Source organism: Malaclemys terrapin, chromosome 12 (genome assembly GCF_027887155.1).
Source record: "Malaclemys terrapin pileata isolate rMalTer1 chromosome 12, rMalTer1.hap1, whole genome shotgun sequence".
NCBI classification, from domain to species: Eukaryota; Metazoa; Chordata; order Testudines; family Emydidae; genus Malaclemys; species Malaclemys terrapin.
The window spans coordinates 44,234,001-44,253,335 of NC_071516.1; the positions used below are offsets into that span (position 1 = coordinate 44,234,001).

General features: G+C 47.5%; 1 pseudogene; it reads left to right on the forward strand.

The window, feature by feature from the left end:
• Positions 1-320: 320 nt before the first annotated feature.
• On the forward strand, positions 321-19,091 carry LOC128846117 (granzyme H-like; annotated as a pseudogene).
• Positions 19,092-19,335: the final 244 nt, after the last annotated feature.

The following is a 19,335-nucleotide window of genomic DNA, read 5'->3' on the forward strand; positions in this document are numbered from 1 at the left end:
CAGCTGGGCAGGGGACCATGCAGATATGAAACATTACATGGAGAAAACAAAGCTGGCCTTGAAAAGTTCCTGAGAAGCAGGAGTAAAAAGAAATGACTCATCCGTGAAGACTGGAGAACTGACAAATTTACAGACAAAGATGTAGACTTTTAATAGTCTTGCCAGTGTGGGCCACAGGTGATGCGGCGATGCATGGCGGGAATGGGGGGAGGGGGAGACCTGTGGGGTCACATGACCTCCTGCAGATTTGCTGCTTGGCTTGGACTGAGCATGCTCAGTAACACTGCTGAAGCCGGCTGCCCTCACTCTGCGCCCCCACTATGGGTGGGCATAGATTGTCTCTGCCGGTGACCCTGAATCCCAACTTCCAGACGGTGATGATGGTGATCCTGCTGCCCGCGGCCTTTCTCCTGCTCCCCGGAGCTGGGGTTTGTGAGTAGTGAGGGATCAGGGCAGGGAGCTCTCTGGGCTCTTTGCAAATCCTTGCTCCTCTCAAGAGTCAGATGCTTCTGCCAGGGCAACCGCTACCTCCCAGGACCCAGCTAGGGAAGGGTTTGGGGGTGGGGGTGAGGGAGGGGCAGCAGACCTGGTACTGAGATAAAGCCCCTGAGAGATAAAGAGAGAGACTAAGATCAGAAGAGCGACATAGGGGGATCTGAAGTTGGGGCTGGGAGCCAGGACTTCTGAGTTCTAGCGCCTTCTTCCTTTGTCTATGCTGCCATTTTAAACGGAATCTCTTTAGGGAAGGTTCTGTGCAGCACCTGGCACAACGGGCCCTGATCTGAGTTGAAGGCACCATGTACAAATAACAGCAACAGATGGTCAGAACAGCCTCACTGATATGGATGCCAAACTAACATCCATGAGTCATCTTTGAAAAAGTCCATGTGTGAGCTACAGATAAACTTGTATTGGTTTAACTAACCTAATTTTAAACCACATCTGTAGTTCAACTGGTTCAGCTCTGCCTGAGGATGTCCTGATATTGGTTTCAACCTGGCCACTAGTGTCAGAAACTTCCCAGGGGCCAGCTAACCCCACAGAACCAGCGGTGGGTCAACCCTGACGAGGTCTCCAGACGGAGGGTTGCACAGGGTCAAAGGAAACGGTCTAGTCTGGCAATTCCTAGCTCCTATGTCCCTCTGATGGTTAGAGACTTTCTCATTTCCACCTCCATCTATCCTTGCCCAGTTCATCCCCATTTGTTCTTGTGCCTACATTGTCCTTCAACTTCACTAGCTCTTCCCTGCTCCTGTCCCCTCCACTCTGATGTCTTTACACCGATTGTCTAGATTTGGTTTCACAGCCAGTGACCCACCTGGATTGAGACTTCTTCAGAGCTGGTCTGAAAAGGGTTTTATTTTTCCACTGGAAATTTCTACTTTTCTTTGAAAACCCCAAAGGCAATTTGTTTTTCTATTAATTTTTTATTATTGTTTTAAAAAGATATATATAGAGAGTAAGAAAACAAACAAAATATACATAAGCTTCTGATAATATATAAACTTCTCATAAGATATTAAGTATTTGCTACCTTACCTTAGCTATGTTTGAAACATTTAGTTATCTATAAGATGAATGGTGATAATATGAATCCCTTATTGTATTGCACAATTTACAAACAAATTTGCTTATAAAATCCAACTAAAGAAAAATTATTAAAGTAAGACAAAGACTAGAAGCAAAATTCATAGGATGGGGGCTAAAGACGGGGAAGGGAAGGAAGTGGGCAGAAAAGAGGAGGTGAGGTGGGCCCATGCATTTGATAGGATCATTCAGATACTTCCAGGAAAGCATCTCATATCTCTAACAACTTTTCTTGGGTATCGCTGTAACTGTGTAGTGGGTTAGCGATTGTCCCTCCCCTTCTGGCTCAGTGGGAGGCTCACTCCACATCACTACATCACTGGGCACCGTCCAGTATCGGAGAATTAGCAAATCAAGTGTCCAGACCTGAGGCCCCTTTAGCAGGGTAGTGCGAAGTTGCCAAGTAGTCTGGGTAGCTCTGTTTCTCAGGCAGGACAGAGTGACAAAGCTGTCTAGGTAGGTCTGACTCTCAGGCAGGGGGGAGCAACAAACAGGCTGTTCAGCCTAAGGTGGGGAGGCTGCCACCCCAGGGGTGGGGTTGGCAGCAGGGAGACCTGGGTCCATCCTTCTCCACTGGGTCCCAGCCTAGGGCCCTAACAGTGGCGGATGGCTCTGCCTCGGCGTGATTCAGAATCCCACCACAACAAACCCCCACCCAGAACAGACTTGGGTTCTGATTCATATTCTCATATTAATCTTAAATGTAGCTCCAAGGAGCAGTTCGGAGCACTGGCTAAAATTTGTTTCCATTTGGTTAGCAGAAAATAATTGGCCTAATCCCTCCTCCCATTACTTCTTTAGGGGATCAGTGTTTAGTTCAAATTTGCTGGCCAGGTGTGTATATAATGTTGCCATAGATGTTGGCAACATGGGTAACATTTGGAGAAATGAAAGCAGTAATAGGTCAGAGATAGCCAAGGCAACGGGGCTAAATAGATGGGGGATGGCATGTTTCTGTTGCATACCTGGCACTCCTTCTAGTTTCTAGTGTGACCTAAAGTTAAAAAAAAAAATCGTGACCAAAAGCTTTCAAATTTTCAGCAGAAAAGTTCTGAAAACTGGAGGAAATAATCAGTTTTCCAAGAAAAAGGCCAAAATGTTTGAGGCGAAGAGACGCTTTCTAGGAAAAATTTCTTTATCTAGAAAACCCGATTTTCACTGTGGGTTGAGGGAGAAGATGAAACATCAGCAGGGGATGTGTCAGTGGCGTTCTGCCCCAAAGCCGTTAACTCAAGGCAGCGCGATTGCTGACCCACATTTGGCACCAATTCTCCACCCAGTGAGGTCAGAGCTTTAGATTTACCCTCTGGCCCCACGGGGTGTCCGGTGTGGGGGAGAGTTGAGAAGGGTGCAGAGTTCCAGGTAAGGGACAACCCCCCCTCCAGGAGAGCAGTGGGTTGAGGCTGTGGTGACTCCCCTTCGGGATGGGGAGCTCAATCCCAGCCCCGCCCAGGGAGATGATGGGGCTCTTTGTATGAACCTGGTCTCCTGCCAGATGAGATCATCGGGGGACAGGAAGCCCAGCCCCACTCCAGACCCTACATGGCCTATCTGGATATACAACTGTGACGTTCCCCTTTGGTTTTATCTGGACCAGTGATCTGTTAGGTCACTCCAATCCTTAACTCTGGGAGCCAGCCTTACCCTGCTCTGCTGTGAGAACCCCCACTCCTGGGCTGTTCACACACAGCCTCTGGCATATAAGCTGCTCCTTGGATTGTGCAACTGAATGACACTAGCCAATATCTCCGGTCCCAGACACAACCCTAGGAACGTCCGTCTTGCAGTGTCCAGTTATGCCCGGTGGACGCTGCAAGCTTATAGGAGTTCATCAGTTTAACAAAGAAATTGATCCCAAGGGGAGTCTCTGACACGCTTCAAACCAAACGCACTGCTTCAGGTAGAATAAACAAACAGATCTTTATTAACTATAAAGGTAGATTTAAGTGATTATAAATCAAAGCATCACAAGTCAGATTTGGTCAAGTGAAATAAAAGCAAAATGCATTCTAAGCTGATCTTAATACTTTCAATGTCCTTACAAACCTAGATGCTTCTCACCACAGGCTGAACTTACAGCCAGGATCTACCCTTTGATCAGCGCTTCAGTTGCTTGGTGTGGTGTCTGTAAATGTAGGTGGAAGAGGTGAGAGAGCCTGGCAAATGTCATAGAACCATAAGACTGGAAGGGACCTTGAAAGGTTACTGAGTCCAGGCCCCTGCCTTCACAGAAGGACCAAGAACCATCCCTGACAGATTTCTGCTCTAGATTCCTAAATGGCCCCCTCAAGGATTGAGCTCACAACTCTGGGTTTAGCAGGCTAATGCTCAAACCACCAAGCTATCCCTTCCCTCCCAAATAGCGCTCCCTTTTAGCATGTCCTTTCTTTCCTCTTGGATTTGCTCTCCCCCTTCAGAGTCAGGTGAGCATTACCTCATCGTAGTCCCAAACTGACCAAAGGAAGGGGGGTGACTCCCTTGAGGGTCTAACAGATTCTTTTGTTGCTACCTAGGCCAGTGTTCTTTGTTCCTGTGAGGTTGGGCTGGGTTTGTCCCATACTTGCCCTGATGAGGTGTGAACTGTCTCTCTGTTCTTAGAGAGTTTTTGCCTGGGCTTGCCTTAAGCCATGAGGATACATTTTCAGCCTCATAACTATATACATGAAATTATAACCTATAACCTTACTATAACATCTCTGTAACAATTACTATAACATCACTATAACAACCATGCCAGTACATCATGAGCCTTCCGAAGACACCCAACATGACAAACTTTGCATTGGATCCCACACAATCATTTTACAAGGATGAACCTGGGGGTGCTGGAGGTTCCCCCCAGGTACAGAGCGTCACACCTCCCCTCTTAATTTACTGCAAGAGGGTTAGTCACTGACTAGCTTGAAGGCAGTTTATGTTATATTTCTCTTGCCATCCAGCCATTAAGGCCATGAGGCAGCATGCCTCAGTTTCCCCATTCACACTCAGCAAACTAGGTTTTTTATGGTCTCTCTGCTGTGATAAGCTTTAAACCTCTTTACAGTTATTAATTGAAAAGTAGTATTATCATAAGGTTTAACCTCCATGTCAAAATTCTTATCTCCAAAATGCAACATTAATACCAAATTTTTATCACAGCTGGGTGTTTACAAGTATCTGTATGATACCGCGCCCTCTGTTCTGATATTTTAGTTTGAGGTTAGTTTGTTCATTACCCAGGGTGCCCTTTGACTCTCGCCCATGTAATCAGTCACTGGCTTTTCTTTCCCTCCAGTGTTCCCCTTTGTGTGGGCTCTTAATTTAATCTTGTTTCTGGCACTTTGGTGCCTCAGGGTCTGGCAAGATAGGTGTTCAGGGGGATCCTGCACATTGGCTGGCCCTTTGGGGAGCGGTCTCCCAAGCCCAGGACTGTACATATGTAGGAAATCCAGCTCCCCTATTGGGGTTACCCTGTGTTTCCCCCTCCCAGCACTGAGTCCTTCCCTGCCCCCTAGAGGGCTGTGATCTGTGCTCTCTGAGCTAGGCGTGTTTCCCTTTGATCAGCTGCACCTCTTCCCATCAGCTTTCCCAGAACTGCTCCCTGTCTCTCACCAGCCTGGGGGAAAACACCCCCTTCTCTGTCAGTTGGGTCATTTGTCTTCTCACAAACTACCACCTGGCAATTTCTGGTCTCAACTCTTCTGTTATCACAGGATTGGAGGTGCATCTTGATGTAAAGAGACACGAACAGTTACCTTCCAAAAACTTATCAGGAATAGCATCCTGAAAAACCAGGACCTGGATTGGGGTACCCTCTGCCACCCCTTTCTCTGTCCCTGAGAAGTCAGCTGTGTGGCTGCTCCCCTCCAGGAGGTCAGTTACACAGTTCCTTCTCAAAACCTGGGTCACAGGCTGTGTGCCTGGGTGCACAGATGCTGACCCAGCCATCCTCCTAGTGTCCTGGGCATCCTGCCCCAAGTGACTGGTGAGGAGACATTCCTGTACCCCCACTATTCCTTCCCCAGTTTCCTCCTCCAGGCCCCTTCCTAAGACACATTTATCTGTGCTCCCTAGGAAGGATTCTGTCTTTTGTGCATCTGCTGAACTCTGCCAGCTAACAACTGGGACAGTTTCCTTAATCCCTGACAACACCTCTCCTGCCCCTGCGCCTGAGGGCATGTTGCCTTCTTCTGTTAAAGAGCTAGTCTCAGCCCCTCCCACACTTGGAAGCACCCTGCTTCCCTGTGTTACAGAGTCACAGGAATCCTCACCCAGTGATTTCTGAGATCCCCTGCCCCTTCTCTGGGCTCTCTTCTGGGACCCATTGCTCTCTGCTCCCTAGAGCTGGATTTGTCTCTGGTTCAGCTGCGACCTGCTGGCAGCTAACAACCTGGACAAGTCTCTCCCTGGCAAGCATTACACCCCCATCCCTTCCTGATGTGGTGTTGCCTCCAGCTGCAGTGCAGGAGTTGGTCTCAACCACCCTCCCCCTGGAAGCATGTGGCTTCCCCCCTGCTGCAGAAGAATCAAGGAGACTCTCCCATTCTCTCAGCAGTTCCTGAGACCTTACCCTTTCCCTCGGGGGTCCCAGCATAACACTCCCTCCTGCTGCAGGCAAATACTTTAACCTGAGCTACACGGAAAAAAATCATTACCAAGGAGCAGGTCGACTAGGAGGTGTTCCATTACCCCCACAGTCAAAACACTTTCCAAACCTTCCCAATCCACATGGATTTTAGCTAGTGATATGAGGAATCTGCTTTCACCCACCCCCACAATCTCTGCCATTTAACCAAGCAACATACTGGCCTTTGGGACCACACTCTGCTTAACCTGAGAGATCTGGGCCCCTGTATCCTTCTGCCCCAAGTATTCACTGCCATCAATTTGGACAGCCTGAACATGCTCCATATCTGGTTCTGCAGAGGCTAACCTCACAGAACCAATATGATAGGTTTCAATTGCCTGGGAGGTTTCTGTGTTGAGGACAGCAGAACTAACATGAGCTATTGTTTGCCTGCTTCCTCCTAGCACAGGGCATTTATTCCTCAGGTGGTCAGTGGAATTACACTGATAGCACCTTTTGGGCTCTTCTACTTTTACCGGAGATTTGGGATGAGGGTTATAGGAATGTTTTTGGGTAAGAGAGTGTTTAGATTCCCAGCCCCCTTCTCTCTTCCCCGGGGCAAAATGGGATCCTCCCTTCAACCAGTTTTAAACCCCTCTTCCTCTGGCCCGCCCTCAATAGATGCCTGATTCTGTTTGAAGGCATTAGCTAAAAAAGCGATTTCATCCACAGACTCTACATCTTTGTCCCATAGACACTGCTTCACATCAGCCTTACACATGCTCAGGAAATGCTCTAGAGCAACAAGACCCAACATTCCCTCAAAACTTGCCACCTCTTTACCCCTCACCCATTTTCCCAACAAATCTTTCACTGTGTTTACTCATACCAATATCCCTCTTGAGATTCCTAAATTTAACTCTGTATGTTTCAGGGATAATCTGAAAACTTTGCAAAACGGTATCTTTAAATTAACAATAGTCTAAACTCTAAAGCGTCGTCAACAGGCATTCCACTGAATACATTTCGAGCTTTACCAGTTAGTTTCACAATCAGGGTAGGAACTCTCTTATCATCAGGGATTTCATGTATTACACACAGGCGTTCAAAGGCAGTCAGATATTCAGCAATATTATCGGTCACTGGGGGTTAAACATGAAATTATAACCTATAACATCACTGTAACAATTACTGTAACATCACTATAACAACCATGCTCAGTGCATCATGAGCCGTCCGAAGCCATCCAACATGACAAACTTTGCATTGGATACCACACAGTCATTTTATAAAGATGAAAATGGGGGTGTAGAGTTTTCTCTCAAGGTACAAAGCATCACAACGATGAGGAGACAAGAGGTCTCACTGTGGAGAGTTCCTGGTGTCAGATAACTTCGTGCTGATGGCCGTTCACTGAAATAGAGAGTAAGCGCCTCTGTGCTGGGGATGTCGGGGCAGGTCAGGCTTTAGCAGGTGATGGGGGAGCCGGGAGCTCTGGTGCTGTTGTAGGTTGCAGGGAAGAAGCAGTGAGTGCGACAGGCTGGGAGAGCAGAGCCCAGGGGTGTGATCTGCTTAGGGGGTGTTGGCGTGTCTGTAGGGGCCTGTGCAAACCATGGTCCAGAGCCAACTAGGGTAAATCAATGGAGCTATGGCCACTGGCACCAGCTGGGGTCTGGCCCCATTGCCACATAGCGGGGAAAGGTCCCGTGCCCCATTCCCCACTCCCCGAGTCAGCTAGTCCCAAGTCCTGGTGCTGGATCGGAGCTGCAATGGGTCAAATCATCTATAATTATTTTAGGCCAGGAGCTGAGTCCAAGATCTCAGCCTGAGAGCCCCAGGCTGCCTTGTCCCCTCCATATCACTGTTCATAGGTCAGACCCACATGTGCCCATCCCCCACCTGCCCCTAATGCTCCATGTATTGCTCTTGGCTTTTACTGTTACACTGGAAGCCCATGACATTGGTATATGGGAAAGGAGCCAACAGAAAATCCCAGTGCACTGCCAGATCCCCCACTCACAATATGACAATTTGACCAATAATAACAATGACATCCTGTTGCTGCAGCTACGGCCCCAATCCCATCACCCCCCCCCCAGTGACCTCACACTGCTGCAGGTACCGCCCCCATTCCATCACCCCGCCCCCAGTAACCTCACACAGCAGCAGGTACCGCCCCCAACCCAGCACCCCGCCTCTTGAGTTTCTGAGTTGTCTCCATCTGGGACACACACACTCACACACATGCTCTGACTGTGTAACCCACACACCTCCTGGGTGTAGTGTTCTGTCCCATCTAGTGGCACCGAGACCACTTAGAGAGCAATTAACGAGTCTTCTCTACAGCCTTAGCTAACAGGCAGTTGGCTTTTAGCTCATGTGGTAGATGCTCATGCACTAAGCTCCAGACATCCTAGGCTTGATCCTGCCCGCTGACGATCAGAGTCTGTCGGCGTTACAACTGCACTTCCTGGGCTGTTTCATTCCCCTCTCCTGTTTGCCCCAACAGCTGCATCACAAGGCGCATCTGACCAAGGAGGTGGGACTGATTGATTTGATTTCTGCTCATTGCAGAGTGAACCGACCATGTGCAGTGTGGCTGGCTGGGGGAGGACCAGCTTGACTGACACAACCAACACCCTTCAGGAAGTGAACCTGTCGGTGGTAAACGATGAGACCTGTTACAACTGGTATCCGTACTATTACCCCTCCAGCATGCTGTGTGCAGGGGACCCTGACGACCAGAAGTCAATTTATCAGGTAAGTGGCTGATTGGCTTGGGCTCCTGCTGCGGGTTGTCCTTCCTCAGACACATTGTGGGGTCAGCTGGGGCTCACAAGGGCAGTGGGACCTGAGCTCTGTTGATTGTCTAGTCCTAAATGACTAGACCATGGTAACATGCCTAGCCTACTGCAGAGTCTTCCACCCAGGTCATACACTGACACCTTCACCTCCTTATTGTCACGAATTGGCTAGGGGTATCATGCAGCCCCTCCCTGCCTGATTCAGATGCCATGGGAGAGTGGAAAGAATGACACAGGTCGGCAGGGTCCAAATAATGACATTCATTAACTATGCACAACCCATGAGGGCTGGCTCCCTGCCCACGGCTGCTCTGCTCGGGTTCCGGTAATGTAGGGGACATAGGACACTGTGAACCCCACTGGAGGGCTCCCACGCTGTTGACAGGGACACCACCCAATTCCTGTGCACTACGGCTGGTGACAGCCCCAAGCTGGCTCTTTCAAACTTTCAAATCCTAGACAAGCCTGTGGAAGCAGAGAAAAGAACTGACAGAAGGGAACTGCAATGCATGATGGTTGTTAGCAAGAGTCAGGCTTCATTAGCAAGAGACAGTCTTTGTTAGCAAGAGTCAAGCTAGCTGTGACCCTGATAACCCTGATAACGCGAGATTTGTAGAAGCGAGGATTGTGTGAGGATTGTGTGAGGATTGTGTGAGACGGGTGAGAAAGAGCTGTGTAAGAAGTCATTGTGACCTCAGTATAGATAAGGTGTAGAAGACCTTGTGTAGATAAGGTATAGAAACTAATTGTATGTAGGCAAGAGTCAAAACAAGTAAGGAAATGAGATATCAAGATGGCCTATGTATAAACAAAATGCAGCTGTCCCTCATTATTTCTGTAATGAAAGGTATAAATGCTTGCTGTAATTAGTTACCAGAGAGAGACCTGCTTGCTCTCTCCTCTGCACATGTGAGAGTTAATAATAAAGCCTCTGACTTGCTGTACCTAAACAAAATAGTGAGAACTCAGTTTTTCTCCGACAATTTGGGGGCTCGTCCGGGATGGCAACGCCCACTGAGGCAACGGCAGCTGCTACGGATCGTTCCCCTTTGAACCCCATGGCGCCACAATAGAGGTAAGAGACCTTTTGAAATCTCTATTGGGGTGTCGGAGGAGGACTGTCCGTGGGGCCGTCTGCCCCTGTTGGGCTCACGCCATCCGAACGTATTGACTGTGCAGCAAGGTCAGATGCTGAGCGGCGTAATAGGGGAATTGTTTGCCGCCCCCTGTAAGCATATGCTAGGTGCATAGGGTTTGCACCTGTATTGAGGAGTTGTTACTGCCTCAAGAGGGGTTTTTACCGCCTCAAGTGATGCATCAAGGTACTTGGGAATAGTACCTGGAGGTACTTAGGAGTAGTACCTGGTATAAGGCCTTGGTATGTGTGCATGTGTGTAGTCTGTGTGTGTGTGTGTGTACACAGTGTGAATTGAGTGTTACCGGAAGACGCCCAGAGTACTCTGCGAAGTCTTTTGGCTCGTGACCAGAACTACTCTAACGCAAGCCCGGTAACTAGAGGATCTTTTAGGAGATCCGACCCATGTAAGTTAACTCGGCCTGGCATCGTCCGGCGAGGAGGCTACCTGGGTCTAGGAGTGTGTGCACCCATCTTCCCTCCCTTTTTCCTCTCCGTGTGAGCCACTGACAGTCTGACCATCTCACTGGATGCAACAGAGTAAGCGGCGCTTTCTCTCTGAGATTAGCCGACGCTCTTTGCTGAAGGGAGGTGTAGGGGGTCATGGCTATCCTCGTTAGTCACTCCTGTGTGAATACCCTGTAGGGAGAGATCCTTAGTTTATGAGCCGCTAGCGCGGACAGGGCATCCTTCCCCCTTTGAGTGTGTGATTGGAAAATGGGTGGGGGACAGTCTAAGTCTTCCCTCTCACCCCCTAAGGGTACCCCAGCTTATTTCATGTACGTACATTATGGCCCGAAAACCTGCAGGTATTTAGATAATTGGAATCTTTACACGCGTGCAAATCCATCTAAACAATGTCCACTAGAAGGTACCTTTGATTTAGACAAACTTAAATACCTTAAAGAAACTCTGGCTTCACCAAAAGCCTCTGATACACAGTGGGAGCAATTTGTCTGTTGGTGGGAGGAAGCAACAAAGAGACTCCACGAGTCTCGAGTGCGGAGTCTAAAAGACTCCCAGGAAAAGTTAAAAGCTCAAGTGCAACATTTACAGCTTAAATGCAAGGCATCCAGCTGTCTACCCCCTAGAGCGATTCCTTCTGCTCCTGTGTATCCTAATCCCGTTCAAGCAATTCCTTCTGCTCCCCTTTATCCCCAATTAGTTAGATCTGACAGTGAGGAGGAAACTGCTGAGGATATTTTAGATTTCTTCAGTAACATTCAGCAGCAGCAGCAGCCCGTGCTGCCTCCTCCCCCTGCACAGCCTGGGTCTGCTAACGAATCTCACCCGGCAGTGCCAGTTTCACCACTGCATGTATCAGCTGCACACATTGTTCTCTCTTCCCCTGGGAGAGAAGCCTCCTCTTCACCACAAAGAGGTGATTCTGAGCCTGCCAGTAGCTCCCCTGATTCTAATCCCTCTGAGGAAAGTACCCGTTATCTTACTAGAAGTGTGGCACATGCACTCCAGGTTCCTTTAAGAGGCCTGGAACTATTTCTCAAATGCGTACTTTTCTTGGCATGACTGGGTACTGTAGACAATGGATTTTAGGCTATGCAACAATGATTAAACCCTTACAGGATCTGACTAAGTCAGGTACCCCTGAGCCTCTTCCTTGGTCTCCAGAGGCTGAACAAGCTTTTGTTGCTATCAAGCAAAGTCTGTCCAGTGCACCAGCCCTGGGACTTCCTGATTATGCTAAACCATTCACTCTTTTCTGTCATGAGCGTAATGGGTTTGCTTTGGCTGTATTAACGCAAAGGCACGGAGACAAACACCGTCCCATTGCTTATTACAGTACTGCCCTAGACGCTGTGGCAGCTGGATTTCCCCCTTGCCTGCGTGCTGTAGCTGCAGCAGCTCTTGCTGTTCAGGTATCTGAATCTATTGTCTTAGGATCTCCTTTGATTGTTGCTGTCCCTCATGCTGTGGCTGCTCTCTTGTTAAAATCTAAGACACAGCATCTATCCACTTCTCGTCTTACAAAATATGAGCTTGTCTTGTTGTCTTCATCCCATATTACTTTGGCTCGTTGCCCTGTTCTAAATCCTGCCTCCTTGTTGCCTGGGCCCGAAGATGGAGACCCACATGACTGTGTGTCTGTGACATCGGTTCTCTCTCGTCCAAGAGATGATTTACTAGATGTGCCTTTGCAAAATCCTGATCTTATTTACTTTGTAGATGGTTTGTGGTTCGTGCTCGCGAGATTCTAAGGGCAAATTGGTTGCTGGTTATGCTGTGTGTTCTGCACATGCTGTTATTGAAAGTGCTTTCCTTCCTTCTGTGTTTTCTGCTCAAGTGGCCGAACTTGTAGCTTTAACTCGAGCCTGCATTCTCGCTCAGGATCAAGCAGTTACAATCTATACAGACTCTCGTTATGCTTTTGGAGTGGTACATGATTATGGGTTGCTCTGGAAGTATAGAGGTTTTCTTACATCCACTGGTTCTCCTATTAAGAACAGTCTGTATGTCTCTGCTCTTTTAGATGCCCTTTTATTGCCCAAAGCTATAGCTGTCGTGAAATGTACAGCTCACCAGACCCCTCATGATGAAGTTACCCGTGGAAATGCTTTGGCAGACTCTGCAGCCAAAGCAGCGGCCCTTTCTGCACCTCAGGCTGAATATACTTGTGCTTTGATTGAACAGCCTCCACTAGCCTCCCTTGAGGATCTGGCCAAGATCCAGGAAGCAGCACCGGCAGCTGAGAAACGTTTATGGAGTGCTAATGGCTGTATTCTACACCCTGATCATCTTTGGCGTGCCCCAGCTGGTCGCCTGGTTGCACCGAAGATGCTAATGCCCTATCTTGCTCGTGTATACCACGGAATGGCTCACGTGAGCAAAGGGGGGATGGTTGCTGCAGTTAACCGAGATTGGTGTGCGTTCGGGTTCCCAGTCATTGCACATCACTACTGTCAACAATGTGTGATTTGTCAGCAGCATAACATTGGTAAAGCTGTTAAAGTTAGGCAGGCAGCTCACCCTCCCCCTTGGGGACCTTTTGTAAATATTCAGATTGATTTTATTCAACTGTCTAAATGTTGTGGCTATGAATATGTATTGGTTTTGGTGGATGTATTTTCAAATTGGGTTGAAGCTTTTCCCTGCAGGAAAGCAGATGCCAGGACTGTTGTGAAACTTCTGCTTAAAGATTTTGTACCACGATTTGGCATCCCTGTGAGTATCAACAGTGACCGTGGAACTCATTTTACTGGACAGATTGTAAAGGAGTTATGTGCAGCTTTGCAGACTCAACACAACCTTCACTGTCCCCACCATCCGCAGTCTGCTGGGACAGTGGAACGCCAGAATGGAATTCTGAAAAATAAACTGGCCAAGATTTGTGCTGAAACAAACTTGAAGTGGCCAGATGCCCTTCCTCTGGCACTAATGAGTATGAGGGCCACTCCCAATCGAAAGACTGGACTCAGCCCTCATGAGATTCTGACAGGGCGCCCGATGAGACTACCAACTGCGCCCCCACTGACCCTAGCTCAGATGGACATTCATTTAATGGATGACACAATGCTTAAGTATTGTCAGGCACTAATGAAATGTGTTAAGTCTTTCTATACACAGGTGAAAGAAGCACTACCCAAGGATCCTGTGCAGCCCTGCCACTCGCTGGAACCAGGAGACTGGGTCTACATAAAGGTCCATCAGCGAAAGACTGCCTTGGCTCCACGCTGGAAAGGCCCTTTCCAAGTCCTGTTAACCACTAACACTGCTGTGAAGTGCCAAGGACTGCCCACCTGGACCCATGCTTCGCACTGCAAAAAGACCCCTCCGCCTGGAGAGGATTCTCCAGCTGCTGATCAGCCTATTTCTCCTGCTAACTCTGCTGTGCCTCCTGGACAGCAGGGAAAGAGGACAAGGTGAAGTGCTAGTAACCTCTCCCTTGTCCACTGACAGATCTACTGTGCCTTTGAATTCTTTTACAGGAATCACACCAGTACAGGGTGAAGTGCTAGTAACCTCTCCCCGGTATTATGGTGAATCACAACTGCTTTTGAAGAAGAAAAGAAGAAACACTCGCTCTGCTGAAACCACCAAAGTCCAGAACTTTCTAACTACAAAAGACATTAAGAACTGGCCCTGGTGGAAGAAACGAAGTATTGTTTATTGGCAAGGAGGGAACTGTGGGGAACGTTCCTGGGAATGTGGGGTCCAGTGGTGGGGTGGATTCTTTCCAGGATCAGGGCTTTGTGCTTATGGACAGGTACCTTCAGGATGCACTGCCCTCCCTAATTGGCTTTCAGATGATAAATATCAAAAACGCCTTGCCACTACAAAGACTACACCCACCACCACTAGTCCCTTGACCCTTGCCACCACCACTGTAACTTATCCAGATACAAACAGTACTACACATTCCAATGATGAGAAATTGGGCCAACTAGAGAAGGCCATAGGCCTTGTTTCTGGAGCACAACTAACCCAGGTACAGGCTGGAGTTGGTGAGTTACATGTTATCTCCGCCCTTAGTTCTATGACCCAGAAGTTACTGACAGAGATGGTATTGAATATCACTGAGGCTGGGAAGGCATTGCAGTGGGATCTAGCATGCTCAGAGATTCAGGATTTCTTGAATGACCAGCTAATGGCCATTCGGAATGATCTAGAGCACCAGGCTTGGCCCACTGCCCTTACAGACACGTCAGGAGTGCCATCTGACCTGTGGCCATGGAGACATACTTGGAAACTTTCTGGGTGGAAGTGTGGACGTTCTCAGTGCTCCTTCCAAGCATATGGACCGGTACAGGGGGTGTGGGCTCCCACATACCGTATCCTGCCAGGTCCATGGGGAGGATGCATATGGGATTGGGTAATTCATCGAGACATCTGGGAAATTAGACCACCTGGTATGCCCAATCGATTTTTAGTTAGTGCTCCTAGGATTACACCTGACATTTGGATGGGGTTAGGTAACCTGTGGACATTCTGGCCATTAGAACCCCCACAGCTTCAGTGTACACGTAAACTGAAGCCAGGAGAAGTTGTCACTGTCTATGACTACGTTTGCTGGGAGGGTAGGGGACAAGGAACTACCCTGACAGGACACTTACTCTTCCAAGCTAATGATAGCTGTGTGTATGTTAATGACACCATATCACAAGACATACATTTTAATCTCACTACCACTGCAGGCAATCATATCATTTACTGGCCTGCAGATAGAGTTTTTCAAGTAGCCCTTAGGTTCCAGATATCCTTTAATTGGACTAGTTTACTATCTGATAGATTTCAAAATTTGCTTTCATTGTTACCTGAGATTCAGAAAATCTCTGAAGTACAAGGGCAAATTCACATGCTTCAAAATGTATATCAAGTAGAAAAGTATGCCTTTCACACTGCTTATAGAGTATCTACCTTATGTACTAAATATGATGTATTGTGCTTTATGACAAAGGCTGTACAACAACCCCATTATAGTATTGCTATGGGAATGTTATTGCTTGTATTGTTATTAGTTAGTTTAGGATTATGTTATTGTTGTTGTAAAAGACGTAATAATAGTAATACCTTTCATGTTCATGCTAATCATGCATTGTCATTGCATCCAATCAAAACCCCTAAGGTTGAAGCATCTAATTTAGAATCTGAAGTCCAGGACTTGATGCAAATAGAGATTTGAGAATGTTTGTTGTACTAGAAGTACAAAAGGGGGGGGTTGTGGAAGCAGAGAAAAGAACTGACAGAAGGGAACTGCAATGCATGATGGTTGTTAGCAAGAGTCAGGCTTCATTAGCAAGAGACAGTCTTTGTTAGCAAGAGTCAAGCTAGCTGTGACCCTGATAACCCTGATAACGCGAGATTTGTAGAAGCGAGGATTGTGTGAGGATTGTGTGAGGATTGTGTGAGACGGGTGAGAAAGAGCTGTGTAAGAAGTCATTGTGACCTCAGTATAGATAAGGTGTAGAAGACCTTGTGTAGATAAGGTATAGAAACTAATTGTATGTAGGCAAGAGTCAAAACAAGTAAGGAAATGAGATATCAAGATGGCCTATGTATAAACAAAATGCAGCTGTCCCTCATTATTTCTGTAATGAAAGGTATAAATGCTTGCTGTAATTAGTTACCAGAGAGAGACCTGCTTGCTCTCTCCTCTGCACATGTGAGAGTTAATAATAAAGCCTCTGACTTGCTGTACCTAAACAAAATAGTGAGAACTCAGTTTTTCTCCGACAATTCCCTCCTCGGAGTCATGGCATGGCCAGAACAGACCAGATCATCCAGTCTGAAAATCTGTAGATCATAGGCCACCAATCCTACCCAGCATCTGCACACTAAAACCAATAGCCAAAAGGTGACCCATGCCCTAGAGGAAGGTGAACCCTCCCTCCCCTGAGGTCCCCACCACTCTGACCTGGGGGAAAGATTCCTTCCCAGCCCAGAATGTGTTGGTCACTCAGACCCTGGCCGTGTGAGCAAGCTCCTGAGAGGGAGAATCCTCTTGATCACCTCAGAGCACCATCCAGTGTACCATCCTCTTCAGAGGCTTCAGATCAACCCCCACCACCTACACTCCATTTACAGAACACATCTTGAGTGACACACCTGGGATTGATCCAGGGACATCCAGAGCTAACGGCATGAACTGCCCCAGCGAGCACCGCAGAGCTGTTGGGTCCCACCAGCTGGTGTCAGCTATGATGATAAAGTCTCCATCACTGGCAACTTTAAAATCAAACCTGGATGTTTTTTTTTTAAATGATCTGCTCTAGTTCAACCAGGAATTAGTTCAGGACCATCCCATGGCCAGTGTCATACCGGCCTCATGTGGGTCACAGCTGAGAGTGCCAAATTCAGGACAGTCTGGTACAAAAACCAGGGCAGACACACCACAAAACTGGTGGCTTATTCTATAATTAGATTTCACCAAGCCAGTAACAAAGTGAGCTTCTCTCTCACCACACTGATTAACAAGAAGCCAAAACACAGTCCCCTTGGGCATTCCAGCCCTTGGCTCACCACCCAGGCAACTGGTCTTTATGATGAGAGGTTACAGAAAACCAGATTCATCATATATAGGGATCTTCTAATCCCAAAGGATCAGTCATTTCACCAGGTCAAGCTATAGTTCCAATCTTACTCCAAAATCATGCTTGTAGCCAAACCTTTAGTAACTAAAAACTAAAGATTTTATTATAGAAATAAAAGAGACAAGAGAGTTATTAAATGGTTAAAAGAATCATATACATTACAAGTGATTTCCAGAGTCTGTAGATCAGGTTCATAGCAGTGACAGAAAGTTGGCTAGCTTGCAGAAAGTCTCTGTGGATCACCCAGATAGGTTCAGGGGTCATTCAGTCCATTGTTCAAAGCTTCCTTGTTAGAAATCACAGTCCAGAGAAGTGAAGCGGGGATGAAGACAAAGAAGTGATGTCACTGTCTCCACTTTTATACTTTCAGCCCAAGCGCATGGAAAGTTACTGGCAAAAGATGGAGTCTTAGGTCACAAGTCCTTATTCCATGTCCTTACATGCCTTGCTGAGTCACTGGGCCTCCATTGTCCATATGCCCTTTCAGGAGTCCTCTGCAGGGGTCTCTTGATATCCTTAATGGGCCATCAACACATGGCTGGCTAGTCCTGATGTAAATCTGCCTGGTGGGTGTCACCCAAGAGCAAAACATATTTGAGACACACTGTCAAGGCTGGATCCCCACTTTGAACTTTAGGGTACAAATGTAGGGGCCTGCATGAAAACTTCTAAGCTTAACTACCAGCTTAGCTCTGGTTCCGCTGCCACCATTTCCCTCCCTGGGAAGCCTGAGAAACCTTTCACCAACTCCCTGGTGAGTACAGATCCAAACCCCTTGGATCTTAAAACAAGGAGAAATTAACCATCCCCCCTCCTTCCTCCCACCAACTCCTGGTGAATCAAGATCCAAACCCCTTGGATCTTAAAACAAGGAAAAATCAATCAGGTTCTAAAAAGAAGGCTTTTAATTAAAGAAAAAGGTAAAAATCATCTCTGTAAAATCAGTATGGAAATTAACCTTACAGGGTAATCAAACTTAAAGAGCTCAGAGGACTCCCCTCTAGTCTCAGGTTCAAAGTACAGCAAACAAAGATAAACACTCTAGTAAAAGGTACATTTACAAGTTGAGAAAACAAAGGAAAACTAACACGCCTTGCCTGGCTATTTACTTACAAGTTTGAAATAGGAGAGACTTGTTTAGAAAGATGTGGAGAACTTGGATTGATGTCTGGTCCCTCTCAGTCCCGAGAACGAACACACTCCCAAACAAAAGAACACAAACAACAACCTCCCCCCCCCAAGATTTGAAAGTATCTTGTCCCCTTATTGGTCCTTTAGGTCAGATGCCAGCCAGGTTACCTGAGCTTCTTAACCCTTTACAGGGAAAAGGATTTTGGAGTCTCTGGCCAGGAGGGATTTATAGTAGTGTACACAGGACAGCTATTACCCTTCCCTTTATAGTTATGACACACACCTAGCCAATATTCATAACTTCAGACACAACCATGATACGTGAATGTAAACAGGATAATCATACTTAACAGATTATAACCTTTACAAGGATACCTTACATGACATGCTCTGTACAAGATTGATTGCAATTTTGTAACAATGGCAACAGAATTATTGCAACTAATCATCTTTCTTTTTATACAGCATCACACAGGAGGTCAGACTAGATAATCACAATGGTGCTTCTGGTCTTAGTTTCTGTGAATCCCCCATCTTGAGCTTTTCAGTGTTAATTCATTTCTTTTTTGAAGATGCTCTGGCTTTAATGACCCAAACAGCCCTGGAGTCCTGGGTATGATCAGTGCATTAAAACTCATCTCCTTGTTTATTCTGGGACAGGGCGATTCTGGAGGCCCACTTGTGTGCTGTGGAGTGGCCGAGGGCATCGTCTCCAAGGGCATCGAGAACAGCACCGTGCCTCCTGCTGTGTACACGCGGATTTCCCACTTCATGCCCTGGATCACTGACACCATGAGAGGAATCTAGCAACACAGAGCCCATGGCCAGCCACAGCCTTCTGCTACGCAACCTGCTCCTGGAAACAAGTGATCAGACATCCCTGTTAGTCTGGGCCCAGCTGCTCATGGTCAACGTAGGCCTTGTGGCCAGATCAGAGATGGCGCCCTGTAGTGGGGAAAGGCCCCGTGTTCCATTCCCCACCCCCCTGAGCCAGCCAGTCCATCCCCTGCCCCAGGGTGGATTGGAGCTGGTGCCCCCTAGAGAGGAAAGGTCCCAAGTCCCAATCCCCACCCCTCTAAGCCAGCC